The 25,123-nt window shown below is 45.0% G+C and overlaps 1 protein-coding gene across 6 annotated transcripts in view; it reads left to right on the top strand.

The window, feature by feature from the left end:
• Positions 1-2,339: 2,339 nt before the first annotated feature.
• The window catches only part of MAPK10 (mitogen-activated protein kinase 10), a 236,881-nt gene continuing 214,097 nt past the window's right edge, over positions 2,340-25,123 (top strand). For 3 of the 6 annotated variants that reach the window (XM_081925125.1, XM_081925121.1, XM_081925128.1), the window contains exon 1: positions 3,035-3,133. The gene's annotated coding sequence lies outside the window, so the exon portion shown is untranslated. Of the gene's footprint in view, positions 2,817-3,034; positions 3,134-25,123 lie in introns of those variants that run through there. The other 3 variants (XM_081925123.1, XM_081925122.1, XM_081925124.1) reach the window with 2 other exon arrangements.

Genomic DNA, 25,123 nt, shown 5'->3' with positions numbered 1-25,123 from the left:
CCTCTGCATCTAGGTCAGTATTGTTATTATTCTTTATTAAATTTGTATACCACCCAATGCCTGTCTCAGGGCGGTTCACAGGATAAACTCACAGTATAATAATGCAAAACACATAATTACATAGTGTAGCATTGCCTTCACTGACTGGTAGTGGTGCTCCACAGCTTCAGACAGGGTTTTCTCCCAGTCCTACCTGGAGATGCCAGGGATTGAACCTGTGACCTTCTTGATCCAAAGCAGATGCTCAACTGCTGAGCCACCTAGCCTTTAAGGAATCATTCACATACAAAGCAAACCCCCTGCACTTCAGCCAAACATCACGTGCCCTTTTGCGTCCATGGGCAGCCCTGCTCCATTCTCTACCAGGTTTGTGGGAATGTTCAGGGATGCAGGAGAGGATATACTGTTTGATTACAGCCTTTCCAACTTGTGTAAACAAGTTCTACAATTTAGCAGAGTAACATCCCCCTTTTTAAACTCACAGCGGATGCATTTGCTCAGGCTTGCTAAAGCCTCTATGATAACTATTCTGGTATTTCCCCCTTATTCCCTCATAAAAGATAATACATGACACAGTCTTCTATAAAAGTATAAAGAGTTTACTCAGTCACATTCTGTTCACAATTGGATCCCAGAAGGCAGACTTATCTTAGAAAAGTAATATACACCTGGAAACTCATAAGGAGACAGTCCCTTTGAGAGAGCATCTTTGGCTAAGCAGATGTTGCTTCTTTGACGAAAGTAGTCACAGAGAGAGAGAGAGATGACTGTCCTGCCCTGTGCTTTTGTCATTACCTGCACAGGTGATGCCACGCCCACCTCTAGTCACATACAGAGGAAGTCTGTCCCAGCCCAGAAGGAAAGGAAGTTTACCTGCTGGCTGGCAAACATTCCTCCCCATGTGTAAACATGTTCACTCTAGGAATGTTGTACTTGACTGCTCTTGTGTTTCACATCCCACAAGGTTTATATCAACTGATCATCACTCCCACTAACAGCGAATTCAGGTGTGAGTGCTGACCGGATTGGAGCCAAATTTAGCTCACTGAGAAGCAATAAGTAGGCATTAGATCATTTGAAGGTCTCTTACAGTTTGTGAAATATTTTTTTTTTAATAAATAAACAAATGGGGCACACTTTATATATAAAAAAAGCCCAATGAGGACTGAAGATGAGCCACAGAAAGTTGCGGTTCAGTTGGAAAAGAAAAAAATTGGAAAGCGAGGATGAGATGGAATGGAGTATCCTAGTTGCATCTTTGGCTGCCTGGAACCCTAAACTAGAGGAGCTCTTGGGAACAGCTGATACACTTGCAACATTATTCAGTTCTGCTTTCACCTGCTGCTCTTGATGGGGCAACCATTGACTGCTCCTGAAAACAAAGAACACGGTAGCCATCTCAGCGATACAGTGTCCAGATTGAAGTATGAGCCATTTGCTTTGGGGGCCATGGTAGTTAATACAATAACTCCTAATTCGTTTTAAAACATTTGCAAGCCCTATTCAAACTTTTAATAGCAGTATAGGAAAAGGAATTTCAGCAGCTGCTTCCTGCTTATCGTGCATCCACAGGCTGTGAAATTCAGGGGACAGAATTGCAGTTGTGCTTGCTCCTTAAAAACAAAACAAAACATGTATGGGCTGCATTTTTTTGCACCTTTCTGAGGCCCATTTTAGAGTGTGGGGATGAAAACAACCAGGATGCAAGGCATAAAAGGAGACAGGTGCTGCTTTTGTCTTACAGAGATGTTGCTCTGAAATGCTTTCCCTCCAGGTATCCAGGATGCATTTGGTGCACGTCTGATGCGCTTTGCCTGCCTCTTAAATCTGTTGAGCCGAAACCTGGAAGTGGACAAGGCCTGGAAAACACAGTGGAGAGAAAAGAGGCTTGTTGGGAACCTGAGGGTCCCTGGAGATGGTAAGCCAACTTGGACGCCTCCATCCCTTTTAGATTCAGTGCGAGGCTTGAGCAGGTTTTTCGGGTCTGCTTCATGCTCGAGCGCCAATGCCGGGCGAGAGAGGTCATTGCTGCACTCACCCAGGCCCCCTTTCTTGCTTCCCTTCCGCGCACACTCAGCTTGACATTACAGATGCTGCTGCTGCTGCTGCTGATAAACCATCACAGAAGCTTATTCAGCTTTGCTTTTTTCCAGGCTGCTCTGCCTGCTTTTCTCTCTCCCTCCCTCCTGATTTCACCAGGAGATACAATAGCTAGAGCTGCAGATTAGACTCCCTCTCTCTCCTCCCCACCCCTCGCCCCCCACCCCTCCTCCCGAGACCTCACTGCGCTTTGACGTCACGAGCGCTCCTTTCCCGTTGCCATGGCAGCCCCATTCCCCAAGCCCTCCGCCTGTCTCCTCTGGTAGGTTCCACAATGGTACAGCCAGCATCACGATGCACAATGGTCTCCAGACAGTAAAAGAGGGTGATTCAGCAAGGCGCCGTCCCTCTCGTTTCTTCCTCCTCCTTTCCTCCCCGCGCGTCCCTCCCGGCTTCTCCTCGCTTTGTGCGCCTCCGACGCTTTGATCCCGGGCATTCCGATTGTTTCGTGCGCCCCCCACCCTCTCCCACGCAACTCCCACCTTGGTCCAGGTCTCCTGGCTGCCACCTGCCCATCAACCTCTCCAGATCTCCCTCCCTCCGACCACCATCACCACCCACCCTCCTTCCTCGTTTGGCTACCCCACCACCTACCTACCCACCCACCGATCTTCTCCTGCGCTTTGGGAATGTGGTTTCCAATGACCACCTAAGGTCGCGCGGCGCTAGGGGGAAGAGGTTGCTGCGATCAAGAGGCTAGTCCGCAGCACGGAACGGTAAGTGATGGGCGCCGGGCTTCTGGGGATGCTGTGTGAAGCTGGGGGGGGGGGGAGGTCCGCGCGTTGGGGTGGGCTTAAAACACACACACACACAACAAACAACACGCCGACCTGTCTTTGTGAGGAGGTGGGGTGATGAATATTGATTCGCTGTTTAAAAATAATAAAGGGGAGGGGGAGAAGTGTATGGGGGGGAGGGGAGAGGGAGGGGGGAGGGAAAGGGAGGCAGAGGCAGGTTCATGAAGTAAACTGCTCACCGAGGGAAGGAGGCAGGAGCGGCGGCGCTGGAGCAGCATCTTTCGCCTTGTGTTTGGGTTAGTATTGGCAGGGTTGAGGTGATGGGTAAGGCGCAAAACAGGCGGGGAGGCTCTTTTTAGCAAGCTGGGGGGGGGGATGTAAACATTGCCATCTGCAAAATAGCGGTGGCTTGTATTCCTGTTGAAAGACTCCATGCCCATACATTAGATCCAGTTGCATGGGGGCTGGTGTGTGTGTGTGTATGTCACAGAGCTTATGCGTGGGGTTTTATTTAACGCTTCTTCCAAAAGGCACCCCTCCCTAATTCCCAAAGCTCTCACCGCCATCCCCCGTCACAGATGGATGTGGAAAGGAATGAGAAGTAGATGTCTCTTGGAAACTATGTTGATGGGATACGTATGTGGGGTGATGGTGGAGGGACGAAGGTGGGAGTGGAAAATTCCAAGCTTCTTCCCCCCCCTTAAGGGAGAGAGAGGAGTGACCCCCCCAGGAAGTCATTTCTTAAGCGAAACACCACTGTCTTGCATAACACCCCCCCCCCATTCGCACGAAGTGGGGAAGATGGTGCGTGTTTACAGACGGTACCATTTAAAGTAGCTTGGCTCTGTGTTGCGAAGGGGACACCCTACAAATTCTTGCAAAGACTGCAGTGAAATCAATGGAGCTTTACGGAAATAGCTTCTGACAGCCCCGGCTATTACAATAGGATGGAATCTTTGGGTACCGTTTTCCCCTCCACCTTCTGCAATGCGGGCCCTATTAAAAGATGTGTATAGTTTGCATGTCTTTTGGAGGTCAAAAACATGCAGATCCATCTTTCTGGGGGGGGGGTCGGTTTTTTTTGGTGTGTTTCTGCTTTTGTGTGTGCGTGTCCTCAGCCTCCACTGACTATAGGCTTGTTTACATGGGCGCCTTTTGCTGCATAGCCCTCACAGTTTCTTCAATGCAGTTTTTGCATCCGCTCAGCCGGCGACTTTTTCCTGGAGTCTTGCGAAAGGCAGATCAAACCTGTAATATGCAGAGCCAGGTCTCTCTCCTTTTTACCAATTTTTAAAGGGGGAGGCAAATGAAGGTGACCAGAGGGAAACGGGGTGAGATAGAGCTGCGTTATGTTGGCGGATATTTTCGCTGTTTTGACTGTATTGGCTGCTTCTGGGTGCTGCTCGCCTCATGCAAGGCCAGTAAAGATGGGGGTGTGTTGAGGAGACTGCCCTGGGAACGGAGATAGGCAGTGATTGTGTGTTGAGCTCTGCCACATGCAAACAGGCTCGGTTCGAACAACATGAGGGCAGAAAAGCAAAGGATCTTTGGGAAAGGGCCATTGGGAGGAAAAAACGGTTACTGGCAATGTGCTTGAATTTGGCAGCTTCCCTGGTGTTTAATTCCTCTCTCCGCCCGTCCCCCATCCCCAATGTAGCATCCATAAGGCTGCTGGGTCCAAAATTCAAAACAAAGGAATGCTAGGGAGAACCAATGATGTGAAACAGGGGCTCTGCCCCCTTAGGGTAAGATATGCCAATAGAGCATCTGACAAGCCTGAATTATACTGGCTCATTTCCTGGCTCCCCCTCCCCCCACATTATTATTAAACAAATGGCAGAAGTGGTGTGATCTGAGCTATTAAATCAGGAACCTGCCCCCTCCCCCCCTCTCTCCTAGATGGACTTCTGCCTTGCTGCTTCTGAGCATATATTGTTTTGCAAATGCCCTGTATTATTGTTGTTGTTGTGGCTTGTGGGAGAGGGGTTTGGCAATGCCGGAATAATTTGGGAAAGGACGATGAGCGTTCAAGGTAGAAACGTTTGCTGCCTTTGGCCGTCTCCGCTTGCATGCTGACTATTAGAGGGGGAAAAAAAGCAAAACCCGGTCCTCTTGTTGTTTGAGAGATGTGTGTGTGTCTACGTGCCTCCTTGCTGGGAGAGGCTGTTTATGAGCGGCTCCCAGAAGGGATGAGTGTGTGTGTTTTGCTGGCATATCTGTAGCCATTATTTAATGGCTTCCTAGCACAGAGGTCAATCACCGAGGAAAAAAAATGTTGCTAAAGACACTGCAAACTCACACTCTTATTCTTGCAGACAGAATGGGGAAAATCTGAGGACACACTGAGCTCTCATTGGGGAACATTGAAGGGCCTTATATGTGGGGTTTGGGGGGTAATGTTTTTGTTTGCTATTTGCTGAAAGATCCTTATCCCCTTCAGAGAATTCTGGGGGTGCTATGGGACTCAGAGGGCATCAGTCGGTTGAATCTCCTGCATAGAAAAGAGAGACAAAAATGGAAGAGCACAGATGGAAACAGGCTGATGTAGCATCTTGGGCAGTGTGTCAGGGCTCGGCCAAGGAGATTGTTGCTGTCCAAGTCTCCATTTGCTGCCTGACTTTGGACCAGTCTGGTAGCTGTTGTTCTCTTTGACATCTGGTGGGAGGGCGTTCCACAGAACGGGTGCCACTACCAAGAAGGCCCTCTGCCTGGTTCCCTGTAACTTGGCTTCTCGCAGTGAGGAACCGCCAGAAGGCCCTTGGCGCTGGACCTCAGTGGCTGGGTAGAACGATGGGGGTGGAGACGCTCCTTCAGATATACTGGACCAAGTTTAGGGCTTTAAAGTTCAGCACTGACACTTTGAATTGTGCTCGGAAATGTACATTAATGCTTTTTATAGGGTAGGGGGCACTGGAGATGAGTTTATGGAACCAAGGGAGTAGCGGTCCAAAAAAGCTCGGGAACAACAACAACAACAATTTTATTATTTATACCCCACCCATCTGGCTGGGCTGCCCTCGCCACCCTGGGCAGCTTCCTGCACATATAAAAACATAATAAAACATCAAACATTAAAAGCTTCCCAATACAGGGCTGCCTTCAGAAGTCTTTGAAAAGTTATGTGGTTCTTAATCTCCTTGACATCTGATGGGAGAGCATTCCACAGGGAGGGTGCCACTTCTGAGAAGGCCTCACTGAGGTAGATGGACCAATATCTGGGATCTATAGAAGGCGGCTCCTGACATATATAAGTGCAGAGCCATCGTATCCATGTTAAATGGAAGTACAGTATAACTCTGTGCATTTATACAAGTGTGCCCTGCTGCGTTCCAGTGTGGTTTAGTCTCAGGCAAGTGTTCATATACTTGTAGCCTAAGCTTGCAATTTGAAATATACTTATAAGGGGATAAGCTCCATTTTTCAAAACAGTTTTATTGAAGCTTAACATATTGAGCACTAAGCTCCATTTGAGCACAGCGGGACTTACTTCTGAGTAAACAGCACAAGATTGCACTGTTATTCAACGATCAGGTAGAAAGAACAAATAACCACTCTTCTGAGATGACCACAGTGCCTAAATCAGGGTTTTAGCACCCTGCCCTGCCTGTGTTGGTTATTTTTGGGGAAAACTGTAATCCATCTAAATACTCTCTCTTATTTCTAAAACTTTTGTTAACTGCTTGGGGAAATGGAAATGGAAATTAAAATTTAAAACACTGAACGTACTTGTAGCATTACAAAATTAATAGAAGGCTTGGAATGGATGTTTCGGTAGCTTTGTGTGTGTTCTGATTTCTTGAGTTACTGTGCAGGGTGGGGCAATGGGCAGGAAGGAAGGTTAAGCTCCTTCAATAACCCAGAAGAATAAGCATTTGCAAATGGGTTCCCAGGCAGCCTCTTATCCAGGTACTGTCCAGGCTGTGGCCTGCTTAGCTTTAGCAACTTTACAGCAGCGCAAACCTTCTTTTTGCATCCTCTTGGCATCTTCTTAACAGTAATTGCCATCAAGTTCCTCTCTTCTCCCCATATTCAGCATTCTTGCAGGCATGTTCACTTAAAAAAGCCTGGCAAAGTGGCTAGGGTTTCATACTAATCAGAAACAAGGCCGCCTTTGCTGCAAAGACTTCTTCTTTTTTTTGCTTACTTTAGCACCATTTGTAGAGAGAGGGAGGCTTTTGGGAGGAAATATTCTTTTAGAGGTATATAAACCGCTGTAATGAGGAAACAGTGCTTAACAGTAGCCAAGAAAGCCAAGCAAAAAGCCCTCGAGCACAAGACTTCTGTAGCCTGGAATATCCAAGGCTGCTTTTGCAGCCTCTTCCCAAAAATTGAGCAGGAACAAATGGCACAGAGGTGGGGAGCTGATCTTAGTAATATGCTGAATCCTATTTTTTTTTACTCCGCTCTTGTAAATTTAGATGGGTCTTAAGCCAAGGCTGCCATTTAGTTTTGCAGAAGAAGGATATTCGCAGAACCAAGCAATCGCTTCTGCTTTGCATTTTTTGTAGCATTTCAGATCAGGGGTTCTTAACCTGTTGTCCGTGGATGGAAGTCCATGCATAGGCTCCTGGGGTCCATGAACCCAAGAAAACATAAAGTATTATTCTAATGCGAGAAATTAAATTGTATGCAACATTTAGCATGGATGTGTTTATGTGCATTTTTATGTGGGGAGGGGGCAGGTCCTTAGGTTTTATAAGATTCCCAAAGTAGGCTGTGGCTCAAAAAATAGTCCAGAGCCACTGTTCCTTGAACCGCTCTCTATCAGTTGATTTTGGGGTACATTGCATATATGACCTTTGTGATCCTTTTTTTGTGAATCAATTTTTGTTTTATTTTCAAAAATATAAACATACAACAAAAACCAATTCAGAATCCAAATATCAAGATTATTTTTAATCTCCTGACTTCTATGGGCCATATTAATAATATTTTCAACTGCATATCTATACTTTTCCAATTTTTGTCTTTCTAAATTATCCGTACATTCCATTGGTGTGGTTAAAATCCTGCCAATGTTTCAACCTGCTTACAGTGGTCTCGTATATAAATTACAAACCTTTCCCATTCTTTTTTAAAGTTCTTTTCTTCTTGATTTCTGAGCTTCCCAGTTAATTTTGCCATTTCGGCATAGTCCACCAACTTGGTTTGCCATTCTCCTCTGGTTGGAGTTGTCTCTTCCTTCCATCTCTGGGCTAGTAGTATCCACCTTTGTAATCCTTTTAAGGTAGGTCAGTAGCCCCTACAGTACAGATGGCTCATTGTGTTGTGTTGCTGTGTCAGCCAATACAGGCACAGAACGTATTGAAATCCTCCGGCACCAGAGATTATCTTGTGGCTGAGTGTGGCTCCTAGGAGTGCCTTTCTTTGCCAAGAGGAAGCAAGTGGTGCAACAGAGAATCTGGCCTGATCAGAGCAGACAATCTTGGGTAGAGGGCTCAGTTGCCGGGCTCAGCGTAAGGCAAGTCCATAAGAACACTGTTCAGAGTTGTGATGGACACTGAATAAAGCACTTCAGAACCCTGTACAGTGGTACCTTGGGTTAAGTACTTAATTTGTTCTGGAGGTCCGTTCTTAACCTGAAACTGTTCTTAACCTGAAGCACCACTTTAGCTAATGGGGCCTCCCGCTGCCGCCGCGCCGCTGGAGCACGATTTCTGTTCTCATCCTGAAGTAAAGTTCTTAACCTGAAGCGCTATTTCTGGGTTAGCGGAGTCTGTAACCTGAAGTGTATGTAACCTGAAGCATATGTAACCCAAGGCACCACTGTATTTGAGCAGGCTGGGAACCTGCAAACCTTCCAGTGTTGCTGGACTCAACTCCCATCAGTGCCAGCCAGCATGGACAATGGACGAGGATGATGGGAGATATAGTCCAAACATACTGACTCATGGGAGATGAGTCATTAGCATCCATCTGTTTCAGAAAACAGTGGAGGAGTGCCTCTTTAGGGGTGAGATCAAACCGTCGGAGAGTTACAGCGCCTGCTGTGGCTGTAGAGACCGATGCAGGAGAGGCATGTTTTGTTGCAGCTGGGGCAGATGTAGACGGCTGCTTGTGCTGCTGCAGATGCACCATGGTGTTTCTTCTTTCATTCCTCCTCTGCTCACTGCTATGGATGCACAACCTGAGCGTCTCAAGGCCCTGCAAGGGATTCTCACACAGTGGGGTTGATGTTGCCATCCTTTGTGCCACGGTGTAGATATCTTTGTATAGCAGAGTTGGTCTGCCAAATGGGCCTGGTGCCTGAAGCCAGCTCCCTGTAGAGAACGTCCTTGGGGATCCTGCCATCTCCCATTCTGTGGGCACAAGCCAGTGTAGACGTCATCGAGAGAGGGTGCAAACATGCTGGGAATGTAAGCTTGGTAGAGCACATCTTTGTTCAATCTGCTCAATTATAGCCAGGGCCGGATTTAGGTTTGATGAGGCCCTAAGCTACTGAAGGTAATGGGGCCCTTTATATGTTCAGCTGTCCTTTGTCAACAACAAATTATTATCACTGGGTTTTTTGGTGTTGAATATATGCTATATGGTAATTTATGGACCTAATAGGTATCTAAAGCCATTTGCACATAACAAAAGATGTATTTTATCAAAGTAATTGTTGAACTGAAATACAATTAAGAAGTATATTAATAGTGAAGTACAATGTTTTAGGGGTTGTTTTTAAAAGTCTGGAACAGATTAATCTGTTTTGCTTTACAGTGGTACCTCAGGTTAAGTACCTAATTCGTTCCGGAGGTTTTTTTCCTTTAAATTTTTTGGGGTCCTCAAAAGACTGGGGCCCTATGCTATAGCTTGTTTAGCTTACACATAAACCTGGCACTGATTATAGCCACAAAGTACAGTGGAACCTCGCAAGACGAATGCCTCGTAAGACGAAAAACTCGCAAGATGAAAGAGTTTTTCGTTTTTTGAGTTGCTTTGCAAGACGATTTTCCCTATGGGCTTGCTTCGCAAGACGAAAACGTCTTGGGAGTTTGTTTCCTTTTTCCTAAAACCGTTGATACACAGGGAATCCGTGCTTCGCAAGATGAAAAAATCGCAAGACGAAACAACTCGCAGAACGAATTAATTTCGTCTTGCGAGGCACCACTGTAATTATTTGCAAAGAACACTAGTGATGAGTGAAGCTTGTAACGGGCTCAGGTGCCTTTTAAGGCTTGGAATAACAATCTGTTGAGATGAGCAGAACAACTGTCTCTTTGGGAGGGACAGAGGTTAGCTACCCCTGGCGTGGACTATACCACCTCACTTCAAATCTCTTAATAAAACCCATTTTCCTCTGAGAAGGCTTTTACCCTTAGTCCTGATCCTTCTCCGAAACTTCTGAACACAGATTCTTCCACTGTGAACTCTTGCTTTACATATCTCTCCTTCATCTGCTGCCACTGCCATGTTGGGTTATAGATCGTAAGTACCTGAAAGGCAAGGGTATCACTGCCACACATACTGATGGTGCCATGGAAATATAAAATAATTCTGTAACTGTAGGGTTGGGGAAACCTGTGGTCTGCTGTATGTTGATGGACTACAACTCCCATTATTCCTGGCTGGGGGTGATGGGAACTAGGAGCCTAAAAGTATCTGGGGCAGAAATGGGAATATATTCAGGTCAGACTTGTGGAATCTCTTTAAAACCCTTAGAACCCTTAAACCTACTAACATAATGCTGCTACTAGGTAGTTGAGTACAGCACCTGGCGACACACAGGTTTCACCTGTGCTGAGGGAACTGTACTGGCTGCCTATTAGCTACCAGACTTGGCTCAATGTCTCATTACAGTGGTGCCCCGTAAGACGAACGCCTCGCAAGACGAAAAACCCGCTAGACGAAAGGGTTTTCCGTTTTGGAGGCGCTTCGCAAAACGAATTCCCCTATGGGGTTGCTTCGCAAGACGAAAAAAATCTTGCATCCCCCCGCGGGTTTTTTCCGCTTTTTCCGCCCTTTTCTTAAGCCGCTAAGCCGCTTATCAGCTGTTCCGCTGATAAGCCGCTTAACAGCTGATCGCTGGAAGCCGCTTGACAGCTGTAGCGCTAATCCGCTTCGCAAGACAAAAAATCCGCTATACGAAGAGCCTCACGGAACGGATTAATTTCGTCTTGCGAGGCACCACTGTACTAACCTATCAACCCCATTGCAACTCAGAGACAGGTTACCTATGGACCACCAACACCTGGACCTGTGAGATCATTCAGGGCTTCCCCAACTTGGGTCTCCAATTGTTTTTGGACTAGAAATCCCATCATCCCTGACCACTGCCCCTGCTAGCCAGGGATGATGGGAATTGTAGTCCAAAAAAAATGGAGACCCAAGTTGGGGAAACCCTGATTAAGATGATCTGGGGAAACGTAACTCATGCCAATGCACCCTTCATAATATGTAGTGACCCCCCAAAGTGGGTGTTTATCACCTCTGCACTCCGGAAATGCCCTTCTCTGAAGCATCATTCATCAGTTGATTCAGGCATCTTGTAAAGAAGTATCTTTCTGTCCAGGCTTCCTCTGACCCAGAACATTATCACCAAATTTCTGGTTTTATTATATTCTTTTACTGCCTTTATGCCCATCCATTTGTATACCGGTTCGCGATTTTAAATATTAAGTGGTATAGAAATGCTCTCGAATGAATGAATGAATGAATGAATGAATGAATGAAGGGAGCCCAGGTGCAGGACAGCGGTTCAGGTGGGCAGACAGGTGATAGGAATTTAAGGACAAGATGTCTCTGAGCCTAGGAATGTTTGAACCAGAACCAAGGCATTCTTTTTCAGCAATCTAATGTAGCGGGGAAAGAGCTTTTTAGTTGTTGTCATTGCTAGACCATGGGAAATGGGGAAATCCCTTATATTCTACTGCAAGTTGCACAAACGGATGTTGATTCCCCAATGTGCCTTCTCATCTAGAGGGCTGCAGGTTCTCTACTCCTGCAGTAGTAGATCCCATCAAGGAGAACAATGGTATTTCATTTATCCGTTCTCAACACTGCGCTTTTCAGTCAACAGATACATAAAATGGTGAACCAAGTGGTGAATAGTATATAATAAAGTTTCGCGTCTGTGCCACATTTTGCTAAGAGCAACTACCAAGATAAGCAAATGCCTGTGACAGCTACCAAAAATATAGACTGTATTTTAATGGACTCGCTGCACTTTAAGGATCTTTAATGTACTTCTGTACTGTCCTGCAGTATGGTAGCATTGCGTTAATGGCAAGTATTCTGTTAATCTGTGCTCTCTTACACAATTATCTGCTTTGTCAGTGGCCCATCTTTATTTAGCTAGGAGAATTAAAACTAATTTTAATAGCTATGTATTGTGGATCTTTTCTTTGTGATTTAGGGCTAACTTTTGGGATTTGATCGCAAGCTGGCTTGTATCATTTCCGAACACAGCTATGAGAGAGATGCCTTTGAACGCCTTCTAGTGTGTTGGAGTCTCACAAGATGTGATGTGCTCCAGTGAAATGAATGCTACCCACTAGGAGGAATCTATTGAAACCATCCTTTCAAAGGCACCTTTTAAAAATGCCTCCAATATGACCACTATGTTATTTTCAGCTTATCATCTAGGACCTTTCCTGTAATTTCATTATAAGACTGAAATGATAAGGGGCTGCAGAACCTTCTCGACAAGGAAAGGTGAAAGAACTGGGACTTCCTATTTTAGAGAACAAAAAAGAGACAACAGAGGGCAGACATGACAGAAGTGCAAAAATACCACGAAAGGTGCTTCTCTTTTCTGTCTCATAATTGCAGAGCTCATAATTATAGAACCGTGGAACTGATTGGCAGTAGCTTCATGCCAGAACAAAAGAAAAATATTGCTACACAAGCATGCATGGTTTTTTTGTTATGTGAACGAACCCTGGACTTCTGCACCCTCCCCTTGTGCATTCCATTTAACTTCCTTTCATGGCAAACCACAGTTTGACATTACACCAGAACTGGCAAAGGATGGTTTGTGCTTGCCTTCCAGCCAGAATTCATGGTTTGGAAGACAAGTGTGGACCATAGTTTCCTGGTTCTGATATAACCAGTCTATTGTTATGACAGAGGAAGAGTTGGGAAGGTATGAAGGCAGTGGAAGGAGAATTTATGTGATGTTCACTTAGGGAATGCCAAACCATAGTTGGAACAAACCATAGGTGTCATGATGGTCTCTAGCTAAGATGGCTTTTATCAAAGAACAGGGAATACCAGCAACACAGTGTATCAGTGTCGAGTGCTCCTGCTCAGTGTGCCAGCCATCTAGCCATGCTCCCTTCTAGGATATTGTTATAGATGCCATTCCATTTCCTCTCCTCCAGCCATCCAGCCATGCTCCCTTCTAGGATATTGTTATAGATGCCATTCCATTTCTTCTCCTCCAATTTTCTCTTTTCCCACCACAAGCCAGTCAATATTGCATGCCCACTGAGCATGCATAGTCTCTCTTGAATTGTTTTTCTCCCCCATTCTTTAATGGTCTTTTTGGAAACCTTTTTTTTAAAAAAACTTCTGGAATCTTGGGGTTTCTTGAGGCCTGATAATACCTCCCCTCTTCTGCATGCATGGCACCATTTTGGCTATATAAACACAGGCACTTGGATAATGGGTTTGCTGTTAGGGTATATGATATCAGACATACTAATGGAGGGTCGGACATGATAGCTTAAATGAGCCCTCAGTATCCAGCAGTAGGAGAATTTGGATCAATTTCTGGATGCAAACTATGATGAATGGCAGGCTGTCTTGGTGTGCTTTGAGGTTTGCAGAGGCAGGTGGTTGACTATTCCTAGACAGACAAAACTGGACAAGATAAACCATTGCTTTGTTCCAGGATAGGCTGTTTTCATGTTCTTGTTTTATTTTGAAGTACTCATACAGAGGATGTGAAGGTGGTATAAAGGAAGGCAGATCAGGATGAAAAGAAACTGTGCAAGTTATATTAGTGGGTTTTTTGTTTTGTTTTATAGTTTTATAGTTATTTTGGAGAGGACATTTCCTCCATCGTTCTTGGAGAAAGGGCATCATTTTCCAGATTTAATTCACCACCACCTTTCCCGAAAACCAAACATCACAATGGTTGCTTTTGAGTTGAATCTGTTGTGTTTGTGTAACCTGCTTTGTCTTGCCTCCCCTCCCTGATTCATATCATTCTAGGGACACAAGCTGTCTTTTACCGGATCAGTTTCTTTGTCCATTTAGCTAAGCATTTTCTCCTTTTGCTGGTATGAGCTCTCCAGGATCTTCAGAGAGGTATTTCCCGCTACCTGAGCCTTTTTAAAAATGCCAGGGATTGAGTGAATGGCCTTCTGCCTTCTCAGTATTCACTGAGCCTATGGTCCCTTGTTTATGCTTCTTCTTGGGACTTTTTCCTGCAGACATCTGGTTTGCCACTGTGAGAACATGATGGTGGACTAGATGGGCCATTGGCCTGATCCAGTAGTCTTGTCCTTTGTTTTTAAAACTGAGGTGTACTTGAGTATGTTGGTTTATGGCTGTCCCTGAGAGCCAGTGTGGTGTAGTGGTTAAGAGCGGTAGACTCGTAATCTGGTGAACCGGGTTCGATTCCCTGCTCCTCCACATGCAGCTGCTGGGTGACCTTGGGCTAGTCACACTTCTCTGAAGTCTCTCAGCCCCACTCACCTCACAGAGTGTTTGTTGTGGGGGAGGAAGGGAAAGGAGAATGTTAGCTGCTTTGAGACTCCTTCGGGTAGTGATAAAGTGGGATATCAAATCCAAACTCCAAACTCCTTCCCTTCCATGGCATTGTGATCCTGGCCATTTGCTAGGTGAATCTTGGTGGCCTCCAATATTTGGTAGGCAACACTTGAAAGTGCAAATGATGCTCACCTCAAGGCAGGTGTGATCTGAGTGGTTTTTGTGAAGAATAAGTAGAAAGACTGTAGGAGTTAAATACATGTTACGTCTGGAGGGGCAAAGTTGTAAGACATGAATCAGGTTTGCAGTAGGTGCAAAGAAATCTAAAATGAACCCTTCAGCTAAATTACTGGCAAGGTATCATCATCATCAGAGTACTGGCAGCAGGTAAGACTGAGTGGTAAACCAGTAATTAGTTGGTTCAAATTCTCCTCCTTTGAGTAGACATCATCTGGCAAGCTAAGATCTTACGGCTTCAGCTTTATACTTCCAGTACGGAGATAATGATGCTGATTGGAGATATTGCTGAGATCATGAATGTGAAATACTTTGAGCATTCTAAAGTGCTCTGTAAGGGCCAAGCTAGATATGACATCAATTATGTGAGTGCAATTAGTACACACAATTTCTTTGTTATGTAAACAGCAATTTTCCTCACCAAAACCACCTACTTAAATCCGATAGTTGCTTCCCTTGAAATGCAAAAAGATGTTGGGAGAGGTAACTTTTCTCAGGATAGCGGTATGGAGTTAAACCCCATGGTTACTATTTACTTAGCAAACAACAACAACAACGTGCATGTTAATTGCTTTAATGCAGTTGTTGTCGCTTCTATTTTGCTATCCCTAAATTTGCTATGCCAATTTGATGTGTGTTTTATGATACTTTGGGCCTTCCAAAGTATTCTCTATTTGCCGCCAATGTGTTAAGGTAGCATCCATGTTTATTTTAAAAAATACATTTGCATAAATAAATACACAAGGATTGCCACAGTTTCAATATTGAAAACAATCTGCAAGGTTGCAAGGGATCAAGCAGAGGTCCTATGTGTTTGACAGCTATTGAGCGCTCAATAGTAATGGCAATGTATGTATGTGTAGGTCACAGGGGAGGAGAAAAATTCTCATTACTGTATATAAATAGCTGGAGAAGCTTCTGAACAAGATGTGCTGAAAAACACCATTTTTTTTTTAAAAAAACAATTCTTGGCATGCATCTCTGCAAGAAAGAATAATTTTGAAGATGGCTTGGAACTCTTGATTTGCAACTTTTTGGCGGTGCAGGGTACATTTATGATGGCTGTGATGACTATAGAGAACATAGTCAAGAAGACTCAGATGCCGTTGGCAGATTGACTTCTCTGAGCCTACTTCTGAGTCATCTAGCAGAACTACAGTAGCGTCTTAAAAAAAAAAAAAAGGATTTCACATAGTTGTAGAGGCAGCAGTGTCCAGATCAGACATGGTTTACCACAACTAAAATGGGTGGTCATGAGAAGAGTCCTTCATTTTGAAGGACTGCCTAGTGGTAAGACCAGTTTAAAGATCAGAACCATAAGAAGACAGGGAAGAGGGGCTGTCAATATGCAAATCAACACATGCAAATATTATGGAAATTGGTGCCTTCTGTTTTGTGTGTGATGCATTTATTCTTTTTCGCAATGTCGAAACACTAGGGCTTGATGAGACCCCTGTTTTCGCTTTCTGCTCGATACTGAAAACCTGGTGCAAGGTTACAGAAATAGGGTTGTGAAGGACTCGGCACATTGCCCCTCCGCAAGTTGTGGGGTTCAGGTGTAGAATGAGAGCAGCTGAGCTAATAACCTCCCAAGACTCTTCTGCTCGCCCTGTTTCTGTGTGGAATTGGGATAGCTTGCTTGTTTCTTTAATTTGAAGGCTCATTCCCTGCCTTTCAATCAAATGAATCTCAAAGAAGCAGGTGATAATACCAAAAAATACACAGTATATATAAAGGTAAAGGGACCCCTGACCGTTAGGTTCAGTCGCGGGCGACTCTGGGGTTGCTGCGCTCATCTCGCTTTATTGGACGAGGGAGCCGGCGTACAGTTTCTGGGTCATGTGGCCAGCATGACTAAGCCGCTTCTGGCGAACCAGAGCAGCGCACGGGAACACCATGTTCCTTCCCGTCGGAGAGGTACCTATTTATCTACTTGCACTTTGACGTGCTTTCAAATTGCTAGGTGGGCAGGAGCAGGGACCGAGAAACGGGAGCTCACCCCGTTGCGGGGACTTAAACTGCCACCTTCTGATCGGCAAGTTCTAGGCTCAGTGGTTTAGACCACAGCACCACCAAGGATATATAAAAGGTCCCAATTCCATGCACTCTCACATAACCCAGCAGAGCAGACCTTAGTCTTCTGGCAAATGGATGGGCCCACAGCATGATGCTCTTTGGTTCTGCAGTCCCAGAGGAACTGGCAAGAGGAGCTGACTCCGTGTTATTTCTGGCAGGAGAGGGTGGATGGGAGCAAGTCCCCTGCAGCTCTTTTGTCTCTGGTTGATGGATGGGGCCAGCCTTTGCCTTTGCCTTTGGTGGGGGGACCTACTCATTGCAAAACAAGAGGATGCATATTTGCATAAAAGTTTCAAGTACTAATTTATGTGAATAAGTGCTGAGTTAGGAGAAAAACACTATAAATTAAATAGAAATCCCATACATCTAATGGGCAATGCCCATTAACTGTTGTAAAGGTAAAGGGACCTCTGAGCATTAGGTCCAGTCGCAGACGATTCTGGGGTTCCGGTGCTCATCTCGCTTTACTGGCCGAGGAAGCCGGCCTACAGCTTCCGGGTCATGTGGCCAGCATGACTAAACCACTTCTGGTGAACCAAAGCAGTGCATGGTAACACCATTTACCTTCCCGCCGGAGTGGTACCTATTTATCTACTTGCACTTTGATGTGCTTTCGAACTGCTAGGTTGGCAGAAGCAGGGACCGAGCAACGGGAGCTCATCCCGTTGTGGGGATTCGAACTGCCAACCTTCTGATCAGCAAGCCCTAGGCTCTGTGGTTTAACCCACAGTGCCACCCGCATCCCGAACTAACTGTTGTAAAGGTAAAGGGACCCCTGACCATTAGGTCCAGTCGTGGCTGACTCTGGGGTTACAGCGCAACTTCAAAGCCCTTGCCGCTCTGTGTTCTTAGGTTACTTTATCTTTGAAATTGGACTGCACAAACCTTCAAATGGAGGGTTCTCCTCCACAAAGCAGGGCACATGGTCACACTGTTCTTCCTCCCAGTGGCCTGGTACCCTCAGCTGGTGGTAGAGGCCAGGATGTGTTATCCTTCTACTTTCTAGTTCCTGGGCAACTGGAAGTTGGGACAGGATTTAGCTATGTTAATCTGTTGTGCTGCATAAGAAAACTAGCAAAAAAGAGTTTTGTGGCACTTGAAAGGCTGAGCGTTGTATCCAAAGATAGACTGCACCCGTTGGAATCAATGGACATGACTTAGGCCTGTTAATTCCAATGGGTCTACTCTGAGTAACTACTCTTCTAGTTGGAGACAACCGTGGAGCCAAAAGGCCACCAAATGCCGAGAGGCAATATTTTTGTGCGAAGCTCTATTCCTAATTTCTCAGTAATTGGCAATAACACTCTCTTCCTAGGTTTGTTAAGTTAATTTAATGCCTGTAGTGGGAATGAAATACTAATACCAGCTTAATCGAGATCAGAGATGTACCTCTCACTACAGGTGTTAAATTAACGTTGCCAGAGCAAAGCCAGGAAGAGTGTTTTACTGCCAATTACTGCTATTATGAATAGTCACCGAATTTATCTTCTGTAGTTAAATTTGAGCTTTGTGTGGAAATTTTGGCCCCACTGTTTACAACACCCACGTATCCTTTTCGTTTACCAAGTCAGGAGAACATTTTGTGCATCTGGTGGACTAGCCTCTAACCCACACAAGTTGTATTGCAAGAGATCTTGTGGCCTTTAAGCTTCCACAACAGAACATCATGTCCTGGGTTCGATTCCTGGCATCTTCTGGCAATCCCCTGTCTGAAACCCTGGAAGGCCTCTGAGCTTGATGGGCCAATGGTCTGATTCAGTATATGGTAGCTTTTAGTGTATCTGTGTTTGTTTTATTTAACCAAAAGTATAAGCTGCCCAGAGTGGTGGGGGTAACCCAGTCAGATGGGAATAATAATAATAATAATAATAATAATAGTAGTTGTGTGCAAGGACTTCCGATTGCATTACATTTCTCCAATGAAAATAGGGACGTCCTATTTCATAATAATAATTTGTCTCTTCCATCTGACTGGGTTGCCCCAGATTCTCTGGGTGACTTCCAATATATAAAAAAACACAATAAAACATTAAACATTAAGAAAACTTCCAAATACAGTGGTACCTCGGGTTAAGTACTTAATTCGTTCCGGAGGTCCGTTCTTAACCTGAAACTGTTGTTAACCTGAAGCACCACTTTAGCTAGTGGGGCCTCCTGCTGCTGCCACGCCGCCAGAGCGCGATTTCTGTTCTCATCCTGAAGCAAAGTTCTTAACCCGAGGTAATATTTCTGGGTTAGTGTAACCTGAAGTGTATGTAACCCGAGGTACCACTATACAGGGCTGCCTTCAGATGGCTCAGGGGTCGGATAACTCCACAAACTCCAACATTTCTCCAGTGAAAATAGGGATGACCTACCATACCTTCCAATATTTCTCTCATGAAAATAGGGACACCCAAAGGAAAAGTTTGACATTCCAGGATCAAATCAGAAACCAGGATGGCTTCTGTAAAACGGACTGTCCCTGGAAAATAGGGTCCCTTGGAGGGTCTGTGATTATGCATGGGGCATTTTCTCTGCACTGGTGGCTGAGAGTACCCTCAGAAAAGTGTTCATGAGGAGCTGCAGGGATTCCACACATTTTCTTATGTAATGCAAACCTTGAGTTGTTTCCTAACTGGAGGGCTTGTCCCAAGAACCTCATGAGGTGCGTTTGGGAACAGAGTTACAGAACATCAGTCCATGCAACTGGCAGTATGCAGCCTTTGGATTGGTCAGGCCCAGTAATACAGTGGTACCTTGGGTTACAAACGCTTCAGGTTACAAACGCTTCAGGTTACAGACTCCACTAACCCAGAAGTAGTACCTTGGGTTAAGAACTTTACTTCAGGATGAGAACAGAAATCGCGCAGCGGCAGTGGGAGGCCCCATTAGCTAAAGTGGTACCTCAGGTTAAGAACAGTTTCAGGTTAAGAACGGACCTCCGGAACGAATTAAGTTCTTAACCGGAGGTACCGCTGTATGTCAGAACAACCCCCCCTTCCCACCAAATGTTACCTTTGTACAATCATTTGCCAGGTAGTTGACATTGCTTCCTTGAGAGTTTCCCACTTCTAACTTTCTGTTAAAATCACACAGTTCTCCTTACTGCTAAGACATAATTAAACCCTCCCCCCTAAGTGTCCCGATATTCCAGGGACAGTCCTGGAATTGTGAAAGCCACCTCAGCTTCTGATTTGATCCCGGAATGTCTCTACGTCCCCCGACAGCATGGCTGATGCCAAGCTTGAGGAGAAAGATCAGCCAGTGGTTGTCCCAAGCAGTAGTGTGATGGCGCATCATGTTGCCTATCGATGGCCACTGCTGCTTCCTCCCTTGGGGAGCTCATAGTGGCTGCTGCAGATGAGGTGAGGAGGAGGAAAGGCTGCCCTCACTGTGGGAATATTCAGCGTGGCAGGAGAGGATATATTGTTTATTAACTTGCGCTAGCAAGTTCCTTTACATAGCAGAGTTAACATTCCCCTTCTCACGCACAGCAGAAATCTGGTTGCAGGCTCGTTAGAACCTCTTACTATTTTGCAATTCTATCTCCCTCAGATTTAATTGTATGTTCCTGGTAAGATCCCCTTTGAAATCCCTCCTAAAAGAATAAAGACACCACAGTCTTATACAGTGGACACTCGGGTTGCGAACGTCATCCGTGCGAGAAGCACGCTCGCAACCCACAGCATTGCGTCTGCGCACGTGCGGGCTGCGATTTGGCGCTTCTGTGCATGCACAAAGCGTGATTTAGCGTTTCTGCACATGCACAAGCGCCAAAACCGGAAGTAACCAGTTCTGGTACTTCTGGTTTTGGCGTAGTGTGCAACCCGAAATCGTGCAACTTGAAGCGTCTGTAACCCAAGGTATGACTGTATTTGTAAGCAATTTAAAAAGTTTACTCACGATCAAGCAGAGCACAGTGTGATCCCTGAAGGCAGGCTTTAGGCTTAAAGTTACAAACATGTAGAAACAGGTTTACCCCATATGGGAGATGACCTGGGGAAGCAGGCAGGATGAACAGGAAGGTTGAAAAGAGGAAGGTAGCGGCATGACTTGGCCTTTTACCAGGTCTGGAAATGTCACACCCACCTACTAGTCACCTATAAGGAAGGATGCTCCAGGCCAGGAAGAACAGGAAGTTTTGACTGGCTGGACCAAACATTCCCTTGCAGGGGCACTCTAGGAAAACAAGGAATGTTGTATTTGACTGCTCCCAGTGGATTACACCCCACAAAAACTAGCGTTGTGACACTCCAGCTCTGAGCGGCAGGCAGAGCCGGCCTTGGCAGGAAGAAAGTAGGAGTGGAACGCAAGGAGTCTTGATTATTTTTTTTTTAAAAAAATGCTTTGTGCATCTGTGTCTAATCTAGCCCCATTCTAAATTTATTTATTAGTGTGTATGTTTTGCTTTTTGTAGATCTACCAAAGAATACAATAAAATGAAGTTAGGATTACAGAATTTTCTCAGGATGGTAGAGAGCTTGTACTGGGTGTCGTGGTTCTGTTTCTCTATTTTCATCTGAGGAATGTTGGAGGGTATGATAATTATAGGTTAAGTAATCTAAAAGAACGAAATGTGTTGCCAGGACTTCAAAATGTACCCCCGTTTTGCTAACGGAGACGTACAGGTGTCCAGATTTTGCAACCATGTTTGTACTTTACATTTAAAACTCCCGAGCAAGACATGTAAATAATTCATTTGCTAATCCTTCGTTTTCCTCTCCAGCCTGGCATTTATCCCTGCAGATCAGGGAATTATCTGCATATGTAACAGCCTGCTTAGTTTGGGCAAACAGCTATTTGCATGCAAAATGCTTGTTTTCTTCTCTCGCTTTTTTGTCCCTGGAGAACCCATGGGTGATGGTGAGAGAGCTAAAAAAATGAAATAAATGAAAATGAAATGACCTGACCACACGGAGTTGTAAGTTCAGTTTCCAAGAACTCTAATAAAAAATTAAGAACCTTAAGGGCACACTAGGGTGGAACTGTGTCTCCTTTACAGAGGGCAACACTATCTTGGAACGACTATCAGGGACCATTTCTCTGTTGGAAGGTTCTTTCTAGTTGAAGGGCTGCTTGCTTCAAGTCCTGTTTAATGACAAAGCTGCCTGACCACAGTCTTCACCCAAGACTTCAATCCTAGAATTGTAGAGCTGGAAGGGACCACAAGGGTAATCGGGTCCAAACCCCTGCAATGCAGGAATCTTTTGCCCAATGTGGGGCTCAAACCCACGACCCTGAGATTAAGAGTCTCGTGGTCTACCAATCGGAGATACCCCAGGTCGTCTCACTATACATTTCATTTTTTAAAAAAGAAAATCTTTATTAATTTTCACATAGACATCCTTTTCTCACAGTGGAAGACTAGATGCTGGTGGGAAGCCTGTGAGCAAGACTCAAGTGCAATAGCTTTCTCTGCACCTGTGATTCCTAGCAATTGGTATTCAGAGCCATATGGCTTCCAAGAGTGGAGGCAGAACATAGCCCTTGTGCCCTAGTAGCCTTGTCTTCCATGAATTTGTGCAATCCTCTTTCAAAGCCATCCAAGTAAGTGGCAGTCCACTGCCTCCTGGGGGAGCAAGTTCTATAATTTAACGATGTGCTGCGTGAAGAAGTACAGTAGTACCTTGGGTTGCAGATGCTTCAGGTTACAGACTCCGCTAACCCAGAAATAGTACCTCGGGTTAAGAACTTTGCTTCAGGATGAGAACAGAAATTGCGCGACGTTGGCAGCAGGAGGCCCCATTAGCTAATGTGGTACCTCAGGTTAAGAACAGTTTCAGGTTAAGAACAGACCTCTGGAACAAATTAAGTTCTTAACCAGAGGTACCACTGTACTTCTGAAACCCCCATAATTCCATAATTGCATTAATGGCTACCCTAACCCACCCATGGATATTGGCAGTGGCGCTTAGCAGTTGGATAACTAACTTTGGTCCTAGACCAAGGCTGTCAGACTCTAGGAGCAGCTAGATTTGCCATAGTTCTGTCTCAACCCTGAATGACAGGCACCATGTTAACTTGAGCGTGCCTATTTTTCATACTCCGTGGAGGAAGGGATTAATTTGTTTTGTGACCTTCAGGAGTCTTGGTCATTAAAACCTTTCATGGAAAGCTACTTTTAAGTTTTGTGTATGTGTTTGCTCGGAAGAGCTGTGCAGAGGGCCTTTAGCACATGGAATGCTGGTTTCCTCTTTGTGGAAATTTGAATGATGATGGTGTGAAATCAGAAAGCTTCATGGCCTTGACCATAAAGTGAAAGAATGGGAATCTAGAAGCTGCCTTATACTAAGACTATACCCTCCAATATGTCTCTGATGAAAATAGAGACATCCTATTCAATAATAATAATAATAATAATAATAATAATAATAATAATAATAATAATATGTATACATCGCCCATCTGACTGGGTTGCCCCAGCCACTCTGGGTGGCTTCCAGCATATACTGTATATACAGTGGATGCTCGGGTTGTGAACGTGCGGGATGCACGTTCGCAACCTACAGCGTTCGCAACCCGCAGCGATGCGTCTGCACACACGTGGGTTGCGATTCAGCACTTCTGCGCATGCGCAAAGCACAGTTTAGCACTTCTGTGCATGCTTGACCGCCGAAACCCGGAAGTAACCCATTCCATTACTTCCGGGTATCGGCAGTCCGTAACCCCAAAAAACGCAACCTAAAGCGTCTGTAACCTGAGGTATGACTGTATAGGTAAACATAGTAAAACAATAAACATTAAAAAACTACCCTATTCAGGGTTGTCTAGGGGTCGCATAACTCCATATCCTCCAATGTTTCTCCAGTGAAAATAGGGACGCCCTACCACGCCCTCCAACATTTCTCTGATTAAAATAGGGATGTCTTAAAGAAAATCGGTACATTCCAGGATAAAATCAGGAATTGGGACGGCTTCTGTAGATCTGGGACTGTCCCTGGAAAATAGGGGCACTTGGAGGCTCTGTGAAACAGGCTGTTGGTCCATCTAGCTCAGTATTGTGAAATGTACTCTTTAAATGTCCATTTTTTTTTCTATTGGAAAAATGTGTGTGTGTGTATGCAGATTCCTAGAACTTCCCCTCCGCCAAAAGAAAAAAAAAAGAATTACATTCCCAGAATTTTCTCCCCTCCCTACCCTGGGCCATCAAACACCTCTGCCCTTGGGGTAAGCTGACCGAATGCTCCGACAGGGAGGAGTCTAGAGGGCAACCACAAAGCAGATAACTCAGTCTGCCAGGCTGGGAATGAAAACAGAGTTTTGGTAACACAAAAGGTAAGGTGGTGGAGCCTGAGATCTGGGCGTTTTGGTTTGAGACCTTCCTCGCTCTGCTTCCACCCTATTGTACCTGGGTGCCTGACAGCAGCAAACAGCAGGGCCACCTAACGATGCATGCATAATTCACTACACTTAATAGGAAGTAAATGGCTTCCATATTGTGGAATCGGTGGAAATGTATTTACTTACCCAAATGTAAGAAGCTAAAGCAGCTAGAGGAAAGGGGTGGAAATTACATTCTCATTAAGATGTGCCTCAGCTCTTAAGTACAAATTCCTTTCAGAGCTGTTCCTGAAAATAGATCAACATGGCTTAATTGCAAATTATAACGCTATTTAAAACGTGTGCATTAATTTTGGGGTGAGATTTTAGTCATCAGTGAATGCCCAGATATTTTTTATGGCATTATGAATGCCTGATTTACTGTTGTCTCCAAAATTAATTTGATTATACTTTTTACCAAGTCACATGGAGAGAAGTGTATTATAGATACCATTCGTGGCATGAGAATGTGGCAAAGAGCCTACGCAGCTGCGCTTCACGAGGGACAATAACCCATAAATCCAGAGAAGATGCTCATTAGAATAACAATTTACATGCAATGAATTGTGCCTAATTTAGCAAACCTGGCCTGCATTTCACAGATTTCCCCGCACTTGCATCTGGCAAGAAAATACCAAATGCACACTGGGGTCCTAAAGCTGCTCTGCTGGCACAAATTGTTTTTTCTTCAGCGGCGCTTGCAAAATGATGCACTTCAATCCAGAGTGAGCAACTCATGTACAGAAGTTTCCATTGATGTGCAAATCGACTTCTGAGTAAGCAGTCTGCAGCATATGCTCAACACCATCAACTGTGACAGCTCGCATCACTTACTTGAGGAGGCGAGATTGACTCCAGGTTCCTTTCCTCCTCCGCAGCTATGGTCAGGAAGCTGACTCTGCCAATCACAGTTTCGGGAAGTGGATCCCTTTTTTCATCACCATCACCATCACCAACACCAAACCTTTATTGGCACCACTTATAAACATTCGGAATAAATAGGCCAATGCGATCTCATCGCCATTTCA

The sequence above is a fragment of the Podarcis melisellensis genome, assembly GCF_964234715.1.
Source record: "Podarcis melisellensis genome assembly, chromosome: 9".
Classification (NCBI taxonomy): domain Eukaryota; kingdom Metazoa; phylum Chordata; class Lepidosauria; order Squamata; family Lacertidae; genus Podarcis; species Podarcis melisellensis.
Note: the sequence above shows the minus strand (reverse complement) of the source record. Positions and strands in the feature narration are given on the sequence as shown.